The sequence below is a fragment of the Strix aluco genome, chromosome 7 (genome assembly GCF_031877795.1).
Source record: "Strix aluco isolate bStrAlu1 chromosome 7, bStrAlu1.hap1, whole genome shotgun sequence".
NCBI classification, from domain to species: Eukaryota; Metazoa; Chordata; class Aves; order Strigiformes; family Strigidae; genus Strix; species Strix aluco.
The window spans coordinates 24,314,010-24,337,536 of record NC_133937.1 but is presented as its reverse complement, the minus strand read 5'-3'; the positions used below and the strand labels follow the sequence as shown (position 1 = coordinate 24,337,536).

General features: G+C 36.9%; 1 protein-coding gene across 2 annotated transcripts in view; it reads left to right on the top strand.

Annotated features, from left to right (window-relative positions):
• Positions 1 to 1,523: 1,523 nt before the first annotated feature.
• Positions 1,524 to 23,527, top strand: part of BLNK (B cell linker) — a 103,809-nt gene continuing 81,805 nt past the window's right edge. Inside the window, exon 1 of one of the 2 annotated variants that reach the window (XM_074830997.1) lies at positions 1,524 to 1,582. The gene's annotated coding sequence lies outside the window, so the exon portion shown is untranslated. Of the gene's footprint in view, positions 1,583 to 1,984; positions 2,045 to 23,527 lie in introns of those variants that run through there. The other variant, XM_074830998.1, reaches the window with a different exon arrangement.

The following is a 23,527-nucleotide window of genomic DNA, read 5'->3' as shown; positions in this document are numbered from 1 at the left end:
TCTCTTCTAGTCCTGCACACAGTGGAAAAGATATCACTCCCTCCCATCATCAAGGGAGATGTTGCCCCCCTTGGAACAACTCACAGCCGACACTGTGAAACTCTAGGAAATTCAACATAATTTTTCTTACAGGGTGCCAGCGAGGCACTTGGAGACTATTCTAAGGAAGCCAAGTTTAAGATGCAAGGGCTTCTATCTCAATTCTGCATTTCTGAAATTCCAGGAGTTGAGTTTTGCCAGATTCAATGTTTTGCAAAGTCAAAAGATAGCAAAGAGTTAACAATACTCACTAGCAACTGACCTGTCAGTCACTCTAACATCAAAAATACATGCAGTAAAATTTGAAGAAGGATAGCAGATGAGACATTTCAACTTAGCTGAAATTCATTTTAATCTCTGAACATGTGCCCCAAATCCATTTTGCAGGGGGAAATAAAACAGGAAGTGTAATTGGAAAGCAGAGTATAACATTCCTTGGTCTCCGGCCTTTTATGGAAGCTTTCATATTTGTCCTGTTGTGGTGACTCAGAACTGCTGAGCAAAATAATCTGGGTTTGTTTCAGCAGCTGCAGCTGCATCTTTGCAATTTTACTGCCCATTCTATAAAGCAGTGGCTTTCAAACACTTCCCCCTTACTCCATTTTTGAATGCACACCCTGCCCCCTTCTCCAATTTAAGAATTGCTTATGCTGCTCCTCTCAAACTGGAAGTGTTTTCTGTGTTAGAGGTGAAGAGGCAGAGAAGAGCTGTGAGTGGGGCAGGGATGCAGCTCAGAGCAGATGGCTACACGGGGACAGGGATGGGAAGGAGCAGAAGTACCCATCCGGAGCTTCCTTGGCTCTGCTCCCTCTCTATTTTGTCTGAGCCCCAGCCTCCACTAAAAACATCTGTCTTCCTCCTCCTGCAGCCCAGGAGTGATTCCTGGCTGTGTCTGCCCAGTCCACTGCACATCTCCCTCCTTAAAGGGTAACAGTCATGGCTCCAAATCTGGGAATCATTGGTGTAACATATATGATATATATGCATGCAGCATATGTAGAAACCACACCCAGACCAGTAAGTCACTGAGTTCAAAATGGTTGAAGACTGGGAGCATACTATGGAAGTCTTACCTGCTTGCCCCGTTTCTATAGTTTCCTAGGTAGCTCACTTCTGATTACAGTCAGAAAAGAAGATGCTGGGCTGGATGAGCTTATGGTCTGACTCAGTACAAGTATTTTATGTTAGCCCTATCTTTTCAAAAGATCAACGTAGCACTGGAACGAATTTATTGACAATTTGTTCTTTAGCAGTAATGATAATGACAGGAGGGGAAAAAAAAACAGCAACAAAACCAAAAAAAACCCCAAAGCTTTAGATCATACACCACCTTAGAGTAATTGAGTGATTTATTTAAGCCCAAATGTATGATGCCTGGAATTGCCATAGTGAGATTATATGATGTGACAATACGGAAGTAAAAGTTCTGCAGCTGAGATCTATTTTTTTCTGTCTAAACACCACAGCACAGTATGTTAAAACCCACAAGCAAGTCAAATGCAATCTGAAGGCAGATCCAAGCAGCTGGATCAAGGAGTTCAAGGTAGGCAAGAGACAGCTATCACTAAGTGGTTTTGTAATAGAGATGAAAAATAGTTCCCATATTTAAACCTCTAAGATGCTAAGGACTCAGAAATCTTTTATACACTGATTTTCAACAGAATTTGTTTAACTGATTTCAGTAATGACAGATATTTGCATATGTTGATATAACAACTTACAGTTTCCTTATACTGGAAAGAATCACTCGTAGAAGAATATTGGTACTTCCTAGATCACCCTTTATAGGCATTCACTTTAAGTGAGCAAACCGGAAAAAAGTTGCAAAAAGGACTTCCTCCTAGGATTTCTACAGCAGCTCAGTAAAAACCAGTGAAGCAACAGTTCAGTGTTACCCATATAGATCAAGTCTCTCTCACTGGAGAGCAACATGGCTGCAAAACTACCACCTCAAGAGGAATTTGAGAACTGGACAGCTTCTCAAGTTGCAGATCTCCTAAGACAGGTACTGAATGTCTATGTAACACTTTAGACAGTCCAGTCTATATTCAGCTAGCAGAAACTCTCACTGGATTTATCTTTGAAAAACAGATATGTTGTCCTAAATCTAGCACAGATATTCAAAAGTACTGAAAATAGATTACTCAGCAATTGTCACTCCCCAACAACTTATTAATATTACGTGAGTTTTTTGGTGCTCTCCTGTTTATAGAAATTTAATTCACAGTTGAAGCTGCTAGCTAAGATCTCCTACATCGCAAGTCATATAAAAATGTTTGCTCACAGGGTTATTTCTTATAATAGAAAAGGTATTTCATGCCCCAATTTATTTCCTGCTGGGAAGAAATAATCATTTCAGTGAAAGTGGGTCTAGATTTTGTATTTTAATATCACTTTAAAATTTACAGTTCGTCAATAAGGATCTTATTAAACGTTCATCTTTTCTTTTCAATGCATATATATCACAGTAGTTGTTAAATGTTGCTTAAGTTGAAGGTACCTGAGCTTTTGCTTTTTTTTTTTAATCATTCCTTTGTCTGCTTATACATTTCTTAGTTCTGCAATGTCCTTTCTAGTGTATGTAAAGTAACCTGAATTGCACAAAATATTCCAAGCTCGTCTTCAGTCATCCTTTCACTACTTGAATAATGTCCTCCAAGGTATATAAAATATATCCTCCATGATATATCCTTTTTTTGATATCAGACTTCTCCTTGTAACTTACTGAATACTATGACTCAGGTTTTAGACTTCTGCCTGTAACTAACACAATAGTCCATTCACTGCATTTTGATATATAGTCGCATTTTACATACCTTTTGGGATTTTTTTTTAAAATGCAGATTTCTCTATATAATTTTATATATAGAATTTTTCTATTTTGTGTTCATCCTACTTCTAACTGTAGAAGCACCAATCTTTTCCAGTACGTGCTTTACACCAACAGTGAGAATTAATTGTCATTAAGGTTTCTCATCCTTTTCAAGTGAAGGAGCATACAATCTTTTTCAAGGAAAATAATACAGTGTTATGAAGTGTTTCTACACATAGGAAGTAGGCCAAAGTTTAAAATGTTCAGTTTGTATTATTATTCTTCCATTTTGCCTTGTGCATAAATACATATGCTCATTCGTGTACAATGTAAGAAAAAGAAGACAAACCACAAACAGTTTTACAATGCATATGTATCACAGGTAGACCATTGTCCTCACATTGAGGAAGCTAACCTGTTCCATGGAATTAATTCATACCATAACGATAATATATCAGCTAAATTGTGAACTTATTACTGTGAACAGCTACTCAGAGGATTAATTAGCTCAAGCCTTTCAGCTTAAAGGAAGTCAGACTAATTAATAGAAGATATAATGATTTTTAAGTACCCTGCAATTCTACAGCAGAATACAAGACAGAAAATTAATAACAATTGTTCAGCAACTAAGAGGCTTCCAGGGAAATTTCAGCAGACACACTTTAACTACTGGCTTTGTACTTGTTAAGAGTCTTCCAACTTTATAAAAAGCTGTTAATTTCTATGCTTACATCACTGATTAAAGCAGCTAAGTGATCTAATTTCTACAGTATAACCAACATTAAGTGCTTTGCCACTCTGCATATCAAAGACTAATTGTGGGGAGTAGCAGCCATTTGCCTATGACCCCCATGTACAGAGCTGTTCAACTCCCACTACCAGCGCTTCAGAGAGAGATGGAGCGCCAGATATCACCATCATTTCCACAATCAGCTAACACGCTAGGGGCTGTGCTAGATCTCCCCCCCCCCCCCCCCCCCCCCCCGAGACTGAGCATATATGTGCATGAAACCTAAAATAATGCTGTTGTAGAAACAAGCACTCTAATATGCCAGAACTGGGATTACCTCTATAACCCAAATTTGTTCCCTTTTATGTACACATAATGATAGTCTGTAATTGTTTCTTCATGAAACAATTTTTCATTTACAAAAACCTGACTCTTTCAGTGCAGAGAAACCAGTATGTTTGTGCACTACCCTGGGCCATTACAGAAACTGTAAAGTGCGCAAAGCCAGGGCTTGCTGAAAAAGAAAGAATGAATTAATGGTAATCTTGATTTAATTCTCCCTTGAAATATCAGATTCTGTCACTGTCCCAGCTCAGCATTTTTACCTGAAGCCATGCAAGTCACCCAGAAAAAAACATGACATTACCTGAGTGCTTGACTTGAAATTTCAGGCTCTGATTTGCAGAGGTGGCAAGAGGCGAAAGTTGCAACCACAGTGACAACTCTGTTCAGAAGGTACAAATGCCAAAATATACATATATATTTGCATATTTAGTATCTCACCGATCTTAAATAGCTGTAGTTAGCCATCCAAAACTACAAGTTTTATTTCTCATGCACCTCAACTCTCATTGCTAATAGAGTTTTCATCTCACAGGGTGATCTTCAAAAAAACACTTAATTAATGTTTCTGAAGCACTCAGACAATAAAGAGAGTGCTGTAGAACAGCTCAGAACAAAAATCATTCTGGGTTCAGAGAAGGTTTGAATACTCTGTGGTACAGATATACAAGACAGGAGACAAGCAGTGATCACAGAACACAGTACCTCTAACAGCAGTTCAGGAAAGTCACACCAGCTTTTATGTGCTGTGACTGAGGCTGTGTTCCCTAAAAGAGTTATACTGAGGTTGGTGCCATAATATACGTACATAGGCCTTGTACATATATGTACAGTGCAATTCTAGCGTTTCCTTAATTTTAAGTTTTAATGATGTTTCCAAAACAGATTTTTGTGTGTTGTAAGTACAGAAGTTATTAACTAGACATTCTGCAAAGTTTTTCCAGCCTCATGAAAGACATTTTGTATAAAATCAGTAACTTCACTACTAAAAAATAATTAACCCTATTGATTTTCCTTTCTTCCTTATAAATAAGTGAAGATAATAAAGGAAACCTGTTAGCCATGTGCATGTACTTCCCTGTTATCTTGCATCTATGCTATAATTGTAACAACACTGAGATATTCCATGCTGCCTTCAGAAGTTACCTACTTGGGTCTCCATTTGCCATGCAGTCTAGTCCCTCTCCTCAGTATTGATCTTAATGCTACAGAGTTAATGTATTTGTAAGAAAATGAAAGCTTCTGTGGTCATCACTAAACACCAGCAGTAAGACATCTGCTTGTCTAACAAGCTAACCACGTAAAAAGATCAAGTTTTCCCTTACATAAAAGTTACATGCTTGATTAGTAGCATAAGGCAAAGCACAAAACCAGCTCAGAGCCAGTAACTGGAGATAGAGCCAACTAGAAATAGATGGGCAAAAGCCAAGAGCAGAAAGCGTGCATTACCTTGATTCTTAGCCTCTCCACCAACATCAGTGCACCTGATGGCAAATTAACACATCCCACAACCAACCATTGGTCCAACACCCACAGCAACCCTCTCCTTTGAATTGTGATCTATTTTGTATTGCAAACAAGCAGCACTCTCCCAATCATAGTATAAATAAACAAGTTATAAACTCAAGCATATTGGCTTATAGGCCTAACAAACTGTCTGAATGTATGTCTGAATATGAAATTTTCATATCAAAAAAGTATATAAAATATACTTTGACTATTTTTAAGTGTGATCAGTTTTAAGTATTCTAGAAATAAAGAATTGTATTGGAAAAGCCACATAAATTATTTTCATAGAAATATTTATTTTCACTATTTCTCTGTTAGTGTCCGAGTTGGTCACTGCTGCTACAGAAATTTACAGCTAAGCATTTCAAATACTAAAACTCATTTCAAGAGTGGTGCATTCTTAAATAAAAGATTTCTAAATTTCTTCCCTCTTTCCATGCATAACAGTGTAATTTCTTTGAAAAGTCAGCCTAAACCATCTAACACACAGTGAGATTTTTATGACATCTTCAGCCCTGCTCCATTCCTTACTGCTTTTTAGTAAAGGAAATCCAATGTGTTCACTTTTTTCAAAATTACTATTTCATTTCTGTCAAAGAGATACTACTTCTGGACATTCTTCATTTTAATTTATCATCAACATCCCCTTTCTTTAAAAAGGCCACCACCACAACCATTTACAGAATAGAAATCCTGTTTTGGAACCTGAATTCTTCCCAGCAATGCCCATCTATCATGGGAACTGCAAGACACACTTAGCCCAAACATCCGGTAATGAAGCCAAACAGCAGCCAGTGCATACAGAGGTTGGTAAATGGGCATGTAACAACAGACTTTACTTAGCCTTCATCTTCCAGCAGTCAGTGATATAACCATTTCCTGAGATGGTGGCATGTCTACTGATGGACTTTTGTCACATTTTGACCTCTTAATCTGTTTCTAATGCTGGCCTCCTCTTATCCCATAGCAATTAGAAGTTCCACAGTGTACTTCTGTTAGGCCCCTTGTTCCAATGATGTTACATTTGCTGCTTCATAATTTTATCTTGTCTCCTCCATTCATGATTTTATCAGCCCTTACCCCCTGTAATCTTTCTTCCTAAGAAAGAGGTAATACTGTGTCTTATCTCTTATGTGAAGTCACTACCTATTTCTAAGCATTACAGTCATTCTGTCCAATATTCTTTTTCTAATTATCCATGTCAGCAAGTATAAAGATCTCCACAACCCTAAGTATTTGAGTATGGATATATTAATTAGTTTGTTTACAAATGTCAAGTTTCCTGCTATTATAATAATTCTATTTTTTCTCACCTCAATTTGGAATGCCTGAATCTGCTGTTGTTGTAGAACAATTGGGCATGAATGGATGTCATTTCTTGGTAAGCAAATATTTCATAAGAGCTATCATTCAAGCATATTTCAACATGAGGCTTGTATTCTTTACAGTGCCAGGAAATAATCTGACATTTTCTTTCTTCAAACACACTTCATCAGCTGCTCTGATTTCCCATTTTAGCGGGGTGATTTACATCTCTGACTTGAAGAACCCCCTACACAACAGAAATCCCAGCCAGCCCTTCTCCCCCTCCAGAGAAAATGCAGATATATAGAATCAGCCATTAGCACACATCTGTGGCAGGGAATGTCTAATGAAATATAATTTAGAGGGGTTTGTGGGTTTTTTTAAGAAAATATATATTTTAAAACCATTGTTTATATAAAAGCTTTTTCATAAAACTCACATGATTAAGAACATTTACTAGTACAGAATTCTACATCAATTTTGCAATAAAAGTTTACAGATAAGAGGAACAATGTCCGAAAAAAATCTGATAACTTCCTTCGTTGACCTCTGTAGATTATTTCTGCATAACAGTGTGGTTAATTCATTGCAACTAATTAGAAGATAGGAATAGAGGAAATGCTTGAACTGGCACAATTCCTCGACTGCTAATTCCATTTGTGTAGCTATTGAAGTAAAAGACCTTTAAGATCTATTTTAAAGGTAAAATAATTGTTATAGAGTATTTATGCACTGCAGAGAAGTTATGTTTGCTTGGCACTTCATTGTTCAACAAATCTGTTTCCTGAATGCATCAGGAGTTTTATCTGCTGCTTATGTTAACAAGGACTTCAATCCTGCAAAGTGGTTCATTAGACCACAACTACTCAGGTGCATGCAGGTTCATTTTGTTAAAAACTGCATGGCCACAGAGTAAAACTGGGTTTTACTAACAATTCATGCTATCATAGTAGGGCTAACAAAGCTGTCAAATACAGACTGATTCCTGTCCCATTCATGCATCATAAATTGAATTGCTAAAAGTGCCGTAATCTCCATCGCTAGGTGAGAGGGACTGAAGTTAAAGCTAAGGGTGAATGTGTTGGCTTCTTGTGTCTGCTGCAAGTAAAGCTGTACAGCAGCAGTGGAAAAGGATCTGAGAAATATTTTCAGACAGTAGAGGTGACGTTAATCAAAACACAAGTGAAAAAAGCAAGGGGAACAATGGATGATCTCTGGTGATGGTCTGCAATACAAAGGCAGTATGATTACACATGAAAGCATTTGCTAGTATGTTCTCCAAACTGTATCTTCTCTTTAACACATCTTTAATTATTTTGCACTGCATAAAACATCGCAGTACATGTGTGATATAATGAACAACATCAATTTTTGATGACATTGCAGAGAAGATGAGACAGTTCTCACACACTAGCAGTAACCTTCCTACAGCTTTCATGTTTCTTTAATTGAATTGTTGAGTAGCATTGTCAACATAATAAATCTGTAATAAGGTATGCTTGAAACAGAATTAATTATGATAATACTAAAAAAATAATTATTTGAGAACTTATATTATGCTATCATTTGAGTAACAGCAATATTTGAGTAACCACAAGATGATATTCTCCTATGTACAAGCTAATATGTATTAACTTGTAAGTAATTAAATCAATACCCCACTTTTTTATTCCAAGCTCCTAGCCTAGTATACAAGAAACCTATACTATTCTAGGAATGAAAAGTTCCATCTTTGTTACAAGGTGCCTGATTTAGAAAGCATACCCTTAGTAGATCCACCTTAACAATATATGATGGAGTAACCAGATGGCTAAGGTACACACTTCCACTCAGAAAATCTGAGTTTCTGTCTACACCACTTAAAGTGTGATTCCCTAACTGGATCTACTGCTTTGTGCAGAGGTGTCTGGAAATCCAAATTTTCAAAATCCTGATTCTCTTATTGCGTCTGTTTATTACCTTTGGCAAGAACCTTAGGTTTCGCACCTCAGTTTATCACTCAATTATAAGAGGCATATGATTTACTTCACTACACTCTGCAGTCTTAACAGAAGTTCAATATCACCTTTGGACATTGAACTAAAAGTCACTAGAAAAAAGCTGGCCATCTATCACTAGACAGCAGTGAACAAAACCCATAAAACAGAAAACACTTGAGCAAGTCTAACACCACCTACTAAATAGGAGTGGCAGGTTTACCTCCACATATTGATTTTTAAAAAGCAAATACAAATTTGCCACTATACATGTGTGCATAGAGATGCTATGTGCATGTGTAGATCTCATGATGTATGTGCAGCATCTACCCAATGTTAGATGGATATTTAGATACAGATCTGGTTTTGCTATGAGATCCGTTAGGTATCACTGGACAGAAAATTCCTTCTAGTCTAACAGATAAAGAAGAAAGCAACTCTCTGTGGTGTCTGTCTTCCATGTGAATTTAGTGAAATTTCCCTAACTGCACATTCAAAGGTGCACAATTTTCTGTTTTACCTTTGCATGGCCTGAAAAACTGTCTTCCATCCATGGGTGTTGCTGCAGAAAGTACGTAAGTGTGCCTGGGAGGGCTGAGTGGACAGCCTGAGTGAAGCCAACTTGATGCCTACCAGCAGCCCTTCACAATTCTCAGACAAGCCCTTCTTCTCACCAGAAAACTCCTCCAGCCTGCCCCAAACCTCTGCCATGGCACTGACACCTTAAGCATATGCAGCACAGGCTTTTTGTAGTGAGATATGCCAAAATTAGGCAATGCCCCTCTGGTAGGCCTCGCTGGCAGGTACATTTCCTGGAAAGCAATGCATGCAGCCAGCGTGCTGCTCATTCATCACAGGATATAACCACCAATACACCAGTTGTGCCTCTGTTTCCTGTGTGGTTTCAGTGAGGACACTCACCTTTTTAATTTTTCCAAAGAAAGAATGCTGTCAGAAGTTGAGGAAATGCAGCAGAAAGTAATTATTCTAAAGCTCACCACTTAACTAACACAAAACTTCTTAGGGGGCCTTCCTCCACAACTCATCCTTCATGTCAAATGCAAATTACATTTTATATGAAAGTGAATCAGAAGGATTTATCAATACTAAGGTCTTTTTGAAGTTTAAAATTATCAAAGTCAAGTCATGCAGGCACCGTAGCCACATAATATGTGATAAGTTGGCCACAACACCTTAAATCAATTTTGACTGGTTTCAGAACAGAAATAGAGTAATCAACATTTATATAGTCGTTTCTTTGAATATTTCTTTGAGTGGCTAAAAGACAATCACTTTTATACCAATAGTATATTGTTTTATAAACATACTCAGTATCACACTGATCTTTTATAGGAAACAATTACATGCATTTTATAAAAATTTAGAAGTAATAGCTCCACATTTCTGTGGAATCTAAAAATGTAAAAGGGTGGTATATTAGATCTGAAGTATACCGTGTAGTTTAATTTTTTTATGAACAGTACTATACTTGCGATAGTTACTCAATATGCAGGTCACATCTGAATGATGCTAATCTAGTCCTAATGTGCAAATCAGCATTTAGCCACAGCTGCATTGCACAAAGCATATTATATTCTCTCTTGCTTTTTAATGTCTAAACTTGCTACACTGTAGTCTGCTTTTCTGCTCCCTCTAAAAGTAGGTTGCTTGGGGATTTTTTTTTTTAATCGTTTTGAATTCCCAGTGACAGATCAAAAAATACATAAAAAACAGTGGATTTTGACTTAAACTTCAGAACTGAAAAAATGTATACTTTCTTATTGGATTTGTATATAGAAATCTATCAAAAGAAATCTCAGACATAGCAAAATTGTCAGACATTGATTCTAAACAATTTTCATGTATTTCTCCTCCTTCTTGCTATTCCAAAATGTGTTTTGAAACACACGGCTGGAATACGAGTGCCTTGAAAAAAAACAGTCCCATTTTCTTCACCAATAAGCTAGTGGGGGTTTTCTGAGTAACATTTAGAGAACGGAACCTGTGTCTTGCTGTGAAAGATTCGCGCCTCCCTGCCAGTGCAAAACACTGCCAGAGCTTGCCAGGTTCAACTCACCCAGGCTGTACTTTGACATCCATTTATGTCAGCACTGCTACTGAGAAAAAACAACTGTCATCCCACTTGGATGCTCCTTCCCATCCCTGCAAGGCAGAGCAGCAGACAGGAACCACATCTACTTTATCTAATGACCACAATGACCAGGCACCTAGAGCTCCTCTGTTGCTATGTGAATGCTGCAGAGCCCCACAAGACCTAAATCACTTCCCCAGTTTCAGCTAAGAGAGTGTTTCCCAATACTACAAGTGGTATTCTAGCAGCATGGCATAGGGGAATAGGTGGAAGGACAGATTAAAATTGGTTTTGGCTGCTTGGATATCTGTTAGGAAAGAGCTAACCAGCATCAGGTTCTGTACAATTGGATCTGACATCCATCCCTGTATACTTAGTTTTACAAATAAAATTTGGACCATGAATGCCTTGAGTTTCCAGAGGAAAACAAAAAAGTTTTCTAGGTCCTACGTAAACAACAGAAACAACAAAACCAACAGAAATTAGAAACTTAAGCAACAGAAATAGGAAGTTTGCTAAGTACTTCTTTATAACCTAATTCCTCTGGAAAAGGGCCAAAACACTCCTGCAATGTTTTCCCCCCATATCAAGCAAGCATAGAAAGCTTGCATATGGGTAAGGTCCAGAGAAACACGGTGCAACTTGCAGGTCCTGTTGAGTCACACTCTTGGGCTGGCTGTTGACCACAATTTCACAGCCAGAGTTTACTAGTATACTGCTTATCTCGGCCATTAAAAAAAAAAAAAACAAAAAAACCCCAAAAACCCAAAAAAAACCCCAACAAAAAAAAACACATGCTTTTTTACGAATCACACAAATCCTCAATACTAACACTTTGGGGTACCAAAGTGTTTTGTGTGAGAAGTGATGTAGGCATTGATTGTCCTGCCTTTGGCAAGCACACAAGGTCCCCATGACACCCACAATTTTTCACCACAGAAAAGTGATGTTACAAAAATACATATTTTCAGCCGCAAAATATGATTAGGCCATGTAACTGCATTAATTTGCCTTTTTGCACAATTTCTATTCCTATGAGATTCCTTTCTCCTGTTCACATTTATCTACCATCTGACACACACCCCCTCTCCTTTCCCCACTACACTTTGCAGGGGCTGAGCCCCTCTTTGCCTCCTCCCCTTTACACATACTTACATTAGGTGCCTTCCAACACCTAGTGCTTTGCTTGGCTTTTTGCCAGGGTCCTCCTTCCCTTTTCTCCTCAATTAGGTCCTATTGTTCATGAAAGGAAATTTCTCCTGCTGACATTTCTCACTGATTTGCAGTCCTATGGGCTTTCCTTGTTTCCATCCTTCTCAGCTGTAGAGGTTCCCTCTCAGAGGCAGCTGAGCTGGCTCAGCTATGAAAGGTATTTTTTCAGGAACATTTCTACATGCTCTGGGCTCACTTTCTCGATGAAGAGCCTAGATAGTGATAGGAGTCAGGCATCTTTTATGCTGAGACAACTGATCTTGGCATCTATCCCTATAGCAAGTGCTTTACAGAGTTTGAAAACACTGTTAAAATAAAGCTGTTTAAAATTAAAGTTTCTCAGGGCAGGTAGAAACTGAAAATAATTTTTCCTCAGGGGAGATGGTGCAAAGCATTAAAATGGAGGGCGGAAAATGTAACAAAGAGCAGACAGGTGCAATCTTTGCCCCTTAGCAGTTCTCGCAGAGCAACGCAGGTGGGCTGCCAGTGAAGGGACAGTTAGCAACAGCTTCCTAGGTCACCCTGAACATCATCTGCCATCAAGTAAGGAGGGGTTTGGTTCTGTTTCTTGATGTTTCTAACCAAAAAGGAAACTGTTTCTAAAAGCAGAATCACCAGTACTTACAATCATTTCAAAGAGAGGAAGATGTTAAGAACATACCATAGAAAGGAGGCAAATGTTGTTAAACATATAAAGTAACTAGAATCAAAGAGTGACCTTAAAGAGACAAGGGCTAAAAGGGAAATATTTTACAGTTTAGCACATCTGCTGCTTATCAATCATCTTCAATTAAGTAAGGTACAAGGGCATTACATATTCATGTATCTTCAACAAAGCATAAGGCATCTGTGAAATAAAAGCATATTTGTCTTTATTCTTCAAAAAAAACCCCAAAAGATAAATATGAAGATAGATTACTTGAATGTAGATATAATTTCTGAAATCCAGAGCACTACACCACTAGTTGTGCATCATTATCCGGCACATAAGAACAGAAGTGATATTAGCTATCAATTTATTAATTTCAAAATATACTAATATTATTAAAAAACACTCCAAAGAAAATATTAGATTAAGATACAAAGTCAAACATCATTATCACCTGATTCCCATGAACGTTGGCTTAGAAACTGAATTTGTATCCAATCATTGTGAATTATTTCCCTGCTAAGTATTTTCAAATATCTCAAAAGCAATTTAATAAAACTGTCTAATGCCATGATCTATCAATATAATCCTGTAGTAAGAAATCCTGAGCCAGTGCAGAAGTATTCATTGCAGGACTTGCCCTCTAATTTTTTCTGTGACAGAAGAACACTTCTATTCATATTCAAAATGCTGCTGCCAGAAATGATTTGAACATAAATTTGTTTGGTTTATGCAGTGGCTGCGAATGATGGGAAGTGCTTGTCTTCTTTCCAGTCTTTAAGCTCTGGCACGCAACAATCTAATCACATTCTAAATGTCAAATTAGACATAATTACATTAAATATGGATTAAAATAATATCTTTTGATGCAGAATTCTTTGTTCTTGAAGTTTACTGATAAATTTAAATGTTATTAAAATATCCTTCAAGTTTTGTGGACCTTCTGAATTCAAGGAACATGAAAAAGAATGTGAAAAGTTGTGGAAATCTTTAAGACATTGTGTCATAGTTTCCAACACTGACTTTGTAAGCCCTGAGCTGAAAAATAGGAAGACTTCACACAGTCTCGGGCTTTCCAGTTTTGAATTTCCTCCTGTTTCTGATTTATTCAAACATCCCAATTATATAAATGCACCCCCTCTGAGATAATTTTAGGAAATTGTTTTTAGAGACAATTTGTGATTTGGAGAATCTTCATTTGTGTGCTTTTGTACTCTTCCTGAAAAATCAGGAGCTTTTACAATGTGTGCAAGTTGGAACTTCAAAACACTGATGTCTAAAATCATTAGTAATTTTTAAAAATCTAGCCAGAAACTATAATCAATATTCCATTGTTAAAAACCAGCTGCTAATCATTTCAGAAATTTTCTAGAGTCCCTAAAATGTCACAATTTAGTCCTTCTGCTTTCATATTTGCTGTTTCCAATACAGGGCTATAAATTCCTAATTCTCCAATCTTTATTTTATCCTTGAAGAGGTAGGTGAGCATGGGAAATTGACACTAAAATGCCAAGTTCATTTTTTCATTGTTTATCTTTTGTACAAGACTGATCTTACAAAAAAAAAAAAGAAGCAGAAAAATCATCAGTAGGCAAAGGCATACTGTAAGTTACAGAAAGATTATTTAATGAAGTAATTATAAGTTCTGGTGAGCAAGTCCCACAGGAAGTCAATAAAGTATCTCAAGCAGAGAAGACAGCAGGATTTCTCTTCTCTCAATACATACTTTTCGTATTAAAATTACTTATACATATATATGCATGTGTACGAGTGGACCAAATTTGTCTTACGTACTGATAGCTGCAGCTCCAGCAATGCAAAACTACCAAACTAGACAATTATAGACAGTTTGGTCTCTGTTTGTCTGAATGTCACTCAAGACACACAGCAGTTGGAAAGCACTGGTGGACTGTGGCTTGTAGAAGCATTTGAGGAAGTTATATATCATGCTTTTCTATTAACGAAGAACTAAACTGGAACAATCAGTGAGAATTTCCCAGAGAAAGATTTAGACAAGGCCACATTTATAAGATAGGTAGTCTATCTTTCTGACAGAGTGGAAGAAAATAAAGCTCAGGAACACTTGGCTTTTAAAAATAGAATGTTTGTTTTCACAGAAGAATGAGAAAGACCTGAACTAACTAGTGGGAGCACTAATCAATTTGCAAGTAGCATTTCCTTCTGTAAATATTGTTTCCTATGAACCCAAAATGACTGAAATAGAGAATTAAAGAAGAAAAATTCCCTCTTTCTCCCACTGTACAACTACTACTGTACAGCAGTTATGTGCACAAGCTATTTTATCAACAACAGAACCTATGCTGGTTCTGTGAAAGTGTATGTTAAATTAAAAGTTGCACACACAAGAGACATGACAGCAAAGCTGAAAATTAATCAGGAGGTAACTGTGTGTCCACAGGAAGGGGAAGCCTAAGCTCATTTGGTTTTGCTGGTCTCACATCTCTATGACATCCCACACATAGCTTTAATACAATGAGGAAAACACTAAAGAATTTATATTCATTTTTGGGTCCAAATTTTTTCTCAGGAATCTTTTTTATTATTAGAAGTTTTAATTTATAGGAAAATTTACTCTTACAACATGAGTTCATAATGGCCATAGAGTTACTCTAGGTAGTGTTTTTTTTGAGGAGTAAAAAGAAATACTGGAAATTTAGTAGTCATGTAACAGAAATAAAGCAGTGAGGACAATAGGTTATACATGTCTGGACGTCACTGACCAGACTAAACTCGTAACTCTATTGTTCCTTAACATTATTAAAATGAAAAGAAGTCGACAATAAATTTGAAGTAGACATAACCTCGATCTAATTAAACCAGGAGTACCCAAGGTTAATGTACTCGCACTGATTTAACCGTCTTGTTGATAAGGGGGACCATAGTGCTCTTATCCTGGATGATATTTCTGAAAGTTTCTGGGAAAATACTTTTTCTTGTAGAAAAGACTAAAACCAGCTGAATATTATTGATTCTCATGAGAAAGCATGAATAAGGTTTAAAAAAAATTCAATGTTGTAAAGGAGTTTTTCTAAGGGACAACTCCTAGGGTTCTGCTGGTTTAGAAGGGTGAATACATACAGTTCCACTAAAAACAAGGAAATCCTGTGAGAACCAGACAATATAGCAGGGAGAAAGGGCTCCTTGGGAACAGGCCAGGGAGAGTCTGAAGTTTTAAGTTGCTTATGTCCTGGTTTCAGGAAGGGAGGACTTCATCAATTTTCTATATAAATACAGGATCGCATTAAAAAAATATATCTGGCTTTAGCAAAAGCTTCTATTCCAAACAGAGGGAACCTGAACAGGCCTCAAATATTAACATGCTACTTGGGCCAGTGGGTGATGCTAGTGCCAAAATGAGATAAATTTCCAAGGAGATACATCTCAAGCTGCTATTCCTGATGAATCAAAGCAGAACTAATTGCAGTCCTGATTGCAGAAATGAAAGATGGCTAGAAATAATTATTAAAAAATAAATACATTAAAACAACTTTAATTTCCCAAAAGAGCAGAGAAAGTACACTTTTGTTGAAACAACTTCTAAACCTGTCTGGATACTGCTACTATAAAGCTAGTAAATGTGAAGTGACATGAACTAAAGCAAAAAAGTACACTGTTATTCCCAACAAGACATCCACAGGGGTGTTACATGAGAACAATTATGCTGGGACAGTTCTGCTGCTAAATTTTTCACAGACGCGCTTGGAGCCTAAGTGCTAGATATAACCACAATAACCTGAGCGCATTTTGCTAATGCTGACTGAGCTGTTATGGCTGTATTAAAAGGCTTAACACAGCTAAAATGAAAATCCATTAAGTCTGCAATGCAAATTTATAGAAACAAGAAACACAGAGGCAGATAAAGACCAAGTTACCAAGTGTCAGGGGGTTTCCCTTAGTAAAATGAAGCCATCCTGTTTTCTTTTACATGATGCCATCTTCTCTGAATAAGCATGATGCTAGGGGGGAAAAACAAAAAGCAAACAAAACAGAAACAGCAAACCTGTAGATTGCTACAAACGGAGTGACCGCTAAATTTCACTGTAATATTGTCTTTAATTTAAAATGATCAGCAGATGGATTGCACAACCTGTCAGTTATCAACATACTGTTAAGAGCAATGAAAGCTTGTAACCATTCCTAGAACGGCTCAGACGACACTGTTAAGTATTTATCTATCTTTCCATATCTAAAAACTCATGGAATTTGCCCACATTAAAAACAAACAAAAAAACCCAAAAACACACCATGACAAATACAATTGCAGAGATCTTTCATTAGTGAGCTTTCCCAGTGCCAACTCTGTGCATAAGCACAGACTTCAGCATTAGGGAATCTGGCTTGAAGTTTGCATTGCATTGCTGGAAAACCACATCACACACTGGAACTCAGAAAGAGGCGTACTGGAAAGAAATTAGAATTCCCAGAGGTCCCACAAAACCAGTGCTTAGAAGAATAAGAATTTCAATCATTTCATGTATTTTAGACCTCTGGAATACTGAAGGGTAAAATCTATGCAAAATTCACATTAGAGTGGCAAATGCAGAAGTACAGCTTCTACTTGTAGGGTACTTGGTTTCCTGTAGGTACTATTACCTGCAATATTTGAATTTGCATTAGTAAACAAATAGGCACAAAATTCCTGTGAAAGATATTTTAAATTTTAATTAATATTCTTGAGACTTGCTGTAAAATGCTTTTATTTTGTTTCTGTGCTTTTCTTTTTATTTCCTCCACTGTTCCTGTGTAGCTGAGCTTTTTTGCTTAACAGTTTAATTTTGCCCCTTGCTAGTTGAATGCAATCTACATTTTTTAAAAGGTGTTATTGTCTGCATCCATTGCAACATAGTCCTTGAAGAGAGTAATATTCAGAACTATTAAAACCTTACAAATGCCTGGGGTCCATTTGTCATGGTATGACCCTGATAGAGCAAAACCTTGATTTTTCATTAAACTTAAAAGTCCCAGTATACTAAAACAACATCTGATAAGCATAATATGAGTAGTCAGGGTGCTTAACCATCTGAATGTAGGATAAGATAGAACAAATAACTATACGGGTTGTACAATTCCTTTGTTAGGAAAAAAAAAATATATATATATATATACAGACATTAGATTACTAATGTATATTTGACATTTATAGCTGACAACCTATTTCACTTGCTCAGAACTACCCAAGGAAAATGTTGACATTTGCCCTGAATCCCTAGTTTCCTGTGGAGGGGAAAATACAACACTTCATTTGTGCATTAGATTGCCTGGGTCCTGTAGTATACAAAAAGCAGATTAGAAAAACATCTGTATGTGCAAGCACCATGTTGTAAGTGAGGGAGACTCTTCACTGGAACAAACAAAAAAACCCCCTCAAAATCTCAACCTCTTACCTGAATGCTTTTGATTCAAGTGGTTCACAGAGTATCTGCTGTACAAACACAGCACTGAATTTTAAAGGGGCAACAGGAAGAAAAGTAAATAAAAACTGGAAGAATGAGGGTATCATCCCCAATGCCTGGGCTTATATTTGGTCATAACATATACACTTTCCCAACAGAAAGTCCTCTACCAACAAAATATCAGTCTCTTTTAGAACTGTACCATGGATTATTTATGGTGTTATTTCTTCCTTTTCCCTATCCAATTAAGTATTCTTGAGCTTTACAGTGTAGTGCTACATTTTCTGTTGGGTCTTGAAGGATTTTTGTGAATGTGCTCATGAATAAATTCAGGAACATAGGAAACTGAGGAACTCAGCAATTAGGTCGCAGGAGATTTTTTTTTTTTAATGTTTTCCTGTGTTTTTCATCACAACACAAGCTACCACATTGGTCCCAAAATGGAAAAATATCCATTCAGACAGCACAGATAAATTGGGTATAATCTGACATTTGCAGACATTATCTGGATTTCCACAACGTAACATGAAATATGGTTCCAAGGCCAATAATTTCTTGAATATGATTTTGCCTTTGTTGAGCTTCAGTTTGAAGTAACCCATATTCATGAAATCTTGGATATTAATTTTAGTCAGCTAAAGCCAAACAGAACAACTTTTGTTATGCTAAATGGTACACATATCCACAGACACTCCACATAAGCATGGCCATCAGTCAGAAGGTCAACAACTATCCCAATATCTATCATCTGAATGTGTGCATGCTCACATACACAACTGAATGAGCTGCAGATTCACGCTCTCGCATACAGATAATAGTAGGAAGCAGTATTCATTTTGCAAATATGTTAGAATGGAAAATGCCAGCATCTTTTACTTGGCAGGTAATGCAATACAAGAAAATGAGGAAAAACAAATAATACTTTTAAGTACTTTAGAAGGCATCTGGTCATACTATACAGGTATATTACATGGTTGGGTAATTACAGTCACATATAAAAAGCAGTAGAGTTAGAAAGTACTAAAGGAAAAGAAAATGGACTTTTATTACTTAATGCTTTATTTTTCTGGAGTAGAAATACAATACTTTTGCTTAGGTTTATGTAGGAGGTGCACACCATTATGGGTTATTTCATTAATTTATAAGAAGTTTCTAAATGGATTTTGCTTTCTAAGTCTGCATGTCTGAAGTTTAAAACCTGTTCTTCTCTCCCGTCCAATACTGAGAAAAATAAGTGAAGATAAAGTATAGATTTAGCAACAACACCCATTCTATTGCTATCTTAATTTATTAGGGAGATTTTTTTTACATTTTTACATTTTAATTGCACCAGAAACAGCTGCAATTAGTTGTAGCCTATAATTGAAATGATATGATCATTGCTAGTAGCTTTAGTCACTAAAGTGAATGTGGAAAGCCATTCTGAAAAATAACACTTACAATATTTATTTAAATATGAAGGAAACTTATGTAATCAAAATTGACTGGTTTTATCAAAAAATTTTGCCTGTGGTCACTTAAAAAAGGACTGGATTCACATTGATATGACTCATTACATATGTTTTAACACAGTGGTGGATTAACTTCTAATATACATGCAAAATTAATCAACATTTGATATTTAATTAATTGACCCATATCAAAATTCAAATGTTTTTCTCTTCTTGCGTTCTTTTCCTGTTTTACAAGTGTATGTGCCAAGTCATAAGGATGGCCGTTATATATGATCACTGTCCATTTTTGCCTCGACTTTCACAAATCCATCAAATCATTTAGAAAGCAGCATATGACTTTATATTGGTTCTCAATGATAATTCAATTTCTAGTTTGCTTCTGCATGTAGAAAATAGCATATGACAGACACTCCACTATAAATTGATTTAAGATCTTGATTAAAGCATTTTAAGTGGCACGTAAGCAAAAATGGAAATATTCACCTTAAGTTAAATTTCAGTATTAGTCAATGGTTGGAGGGTGAGAAAGGAGAAGAAGGTCAACCAACAGTGACTTTTTCCTAAAAAGAAGCTAATCCCACACACAATGCAACTGGAATTGGGAGATTAATTTAAAATTAACATATTAGCCTCTTTTGTGCTAGCATAAATATCACTGCCATTCAGATACCATTATAATGACAGGTTAATATTAGAACTGGTTTCAAATGTGCGTATTGTATCCCTGGAATGAACTTATTTTTGAAGCCATGTGAAGCTTCAGAAATTACTAGGATGTGAAAGGATATTTGCATATACAGTTTTGACCTCTTGTCTTGCTCTTTGTCCATTAATGTATCTCAGCTGGTTTGTCTTTTTAACATTGCAAAACTTTCAGTAGCTTTCAAAGCTCAACTTTTCCCAAAGAAAACATGCTGCTTTTCCTTTCTCCTCCCACGCTAAACTCTGCACAAGCTTGCCAATGGATTTAAAGATATACTGTTCCAAAATGGTCAGATGGTACTAGACAGAAATTCAAATGTTAATGTTTCATGAACTGCCAGGAAAGGAAACAGTGTCTGTATCTCAGTGGAAATTTGGGATTTCTTGTAAGCGTTTAATCTCGGTTATCAACAACGTGTTGGGCCGTTGACTTGTAAAGCCTTGAAACAAAGATATTTCTTTTTAGACATTTTAAACATATATCCTACTATTTCTTTCACTGCAAGAACCACACTTGCTAACTACTGTAATTTAAACTTAAAAATTGGTAGAAACAAGTTTTTTCTAAAGAGATTCATGTATGCTTATATATAGTGGAGCAGTAACTTCAATGACATTTGGTATTTTTATAACCCACTTTTTAATTGCCTGTTCACAAATAACTCAGGTCACTTCAAGAAAGAGCCAAAAGGAAGTCTGTTTCATATCCGTTCCTGATTTTACAGCATTAGATACTGTTCGGTGCAGGACATACTAAGAGCAGGATTATACAGTCTGAATATTTAAAAGCTTTGAGAACTTCACATGTAGATATTAATGTCAAGTGTCAAAGAGAAAAGACTGATATTCACATTTCTGAAGATTCCTAGTGCTTAGGGAAGGAACGAGGTACATACTGGGTGCCCCAGGACCTTAAATAAGTACTCAGATTCAGCATGAAATCCAAATAAGTGTTTGTGTATAAAGACCAAGCAGCAATACAGCAGAAAAACCACAAATACTGTGTCGTTTATGTACCAGTATTCTGCAGAGAAATATATACGCACACAAACACCAGCAACTTTGCTTAACCCAATATAACAAGCCCTATATCCAAAACTAGATCTTTTTCCTACTGAAATGCAACTACTAGTTTAAGATGTACTAGATAGATATACATCACTTATTATATTGTTAAATTTTCATATAAGAACAAAGGAGATAAGAAACTTTAAAAGCACCTTTTCCTTTGCTTCTTTCTATCTGGCATTACTTGTTTGTCTCATGATAGGTAAAGTAAATCAGACCTCTCAAGTTACCCTTTAGCTTTGTGGCCATCTCCACAACAGTCTATTATCCAGAAGCATCATTAGCATCAGACATGTTGCACTGACAGAAGACATTTTTTATTGCACTGGACCAGAAAAGATTTTAATTAAACCATTTAAGCACACTAACAAATCTAATGGCATCCCAGAAAAGCAGGGGATGTTGGGGTGTGGGGGAGGGAGCGTTATATTTACAAGCTGTCTTTCAAATTTCCAAACTGGGAAAAATAAAGCAGATGCTTAAATCAAATATCCTTAACCTCTACGCAGCCAAGTACTTACCAAGAAAATTTCTAAAGCTCTTTGTATCACTAGTAAGCATTGATTAATACTGTACTAGTCTTTGGCTTTGCCCCTTTGAGAAGTAGCTGTCATGATTTGGAGCTGCCCTGGCCATAAACCACTAAGCAGCACTCTACACAGCGTCACGGAGCAGGAGAGAGGTCACCACTCCATGCTATACGTGTCTTCCACCCCATCTTAGAAGTCCTCATCCACACTCACCAAGCTATGACCCAACACAGATGAGGTTCATGCTTTCAATGAAGACATCTACTGACAAACAACTACACATGCCTTTCTCCAGTGGCAGAAATACCTTCTGTTTGAGCCAGTGCCACATGCTGCATGCAGTATTGGCAGATGGTCTCTTCAACACAAAACAGTCACGAAGGCTGAGTTCTTACAACTTAGATCTAGCAGATAGATGTTACAGTAAGAGATCTTCATTGTACTGAATCATGATAATACTGCTGCTTAAATTACCACAACTGTATATGATGTTCCTTCTACTTGCAATGACCTGCCAGCACCTTAAAGCCTGTCTTCACAAAGTTATTTCAGCCACTGAAATGCAGCAGTCGTGATCTTGCTGATTGACTCAATGATTATCCACTATTAGTCATGTTGCTTACTGTAGCTGAGGTAACATGATTCAAGCAACTCAACTGCTCATTTTCAAGACGCCTACAGATATACATACACAACATATTCGTGACTGTATGAATTAAATAGTATCTATACCAGCTAGCTATAACCATTGTGATTATTAAAATGAAGCTAAACATGGAACTAAACGGAACTAAAGCCCTACCTCAAGAATATAAACCAGCATTAAAGAAGGTACAGCAAATCTATCTCACTATCCAAGGGGTACTTTCAAAGTTAAGTAGCTCAGCAGATTTTGGGGTGGGCATATAAAATGGTTACTTCAATGTAAATGTGCAAGGAGCTCATTATGTGATTTCCAAACAGAAGGTGGCCAGCCATCACAGCATTTGGAGCTGCCAGACATGTACAAAGTCACATCTGGTTTCTGATTCAGCAAGGGCATTTATTCTTATCATTAAGATTAGCTACTTCTAGCTACCTTGACGAAATTTAGTGTGCTTACAATTATGCATATTATCTTTCTTAATCTTTCAAGAACACTCTCACATATAGGTTTTGCTTTTAAGACTGCTGTTGGAGTTTAAAGTTTGCTGACTGCTTCTGTCATAGTATTTGCTCTGAGTGGTGAGACAATTCTCATACCCCTTCTGCACCACCCTTTCATGCTCAGCTATTTCCCAGCACTTCTTGTTATAATTATTGGTTTTGTCCAGATGCAGGAAAGTGGAAGGCAGCTGCTTCTGCAGGCAGCATCAGCAGGGAGCACTTCTGCACAGTTCCCAGGCCCTTGGCCAGCAGGGGAGAGCTGAAGGCCTGAGGTCCCCCACTTTCTGGGATTTTCCAAGATTGATCCCATTGTTCCCAACAGCCTGAGACACCTGTGGAATGTCTCTATTCAATTATTTGTCCTGTATAGCAGCAATTAAGTAGGATTATGACTTAACTTTCCCCAAGTAACAAGGGTCCTTGCCAGTCTCACCTATCAGTGACCTGAGAATTGATTCCTGCTGTGCTATTTCCTGTTGTTATTTTCAGCCTCCCTCATGAGAGCAGGATGGAAACTCTTAATACCCAGAAAATAGAACTTTTTTTT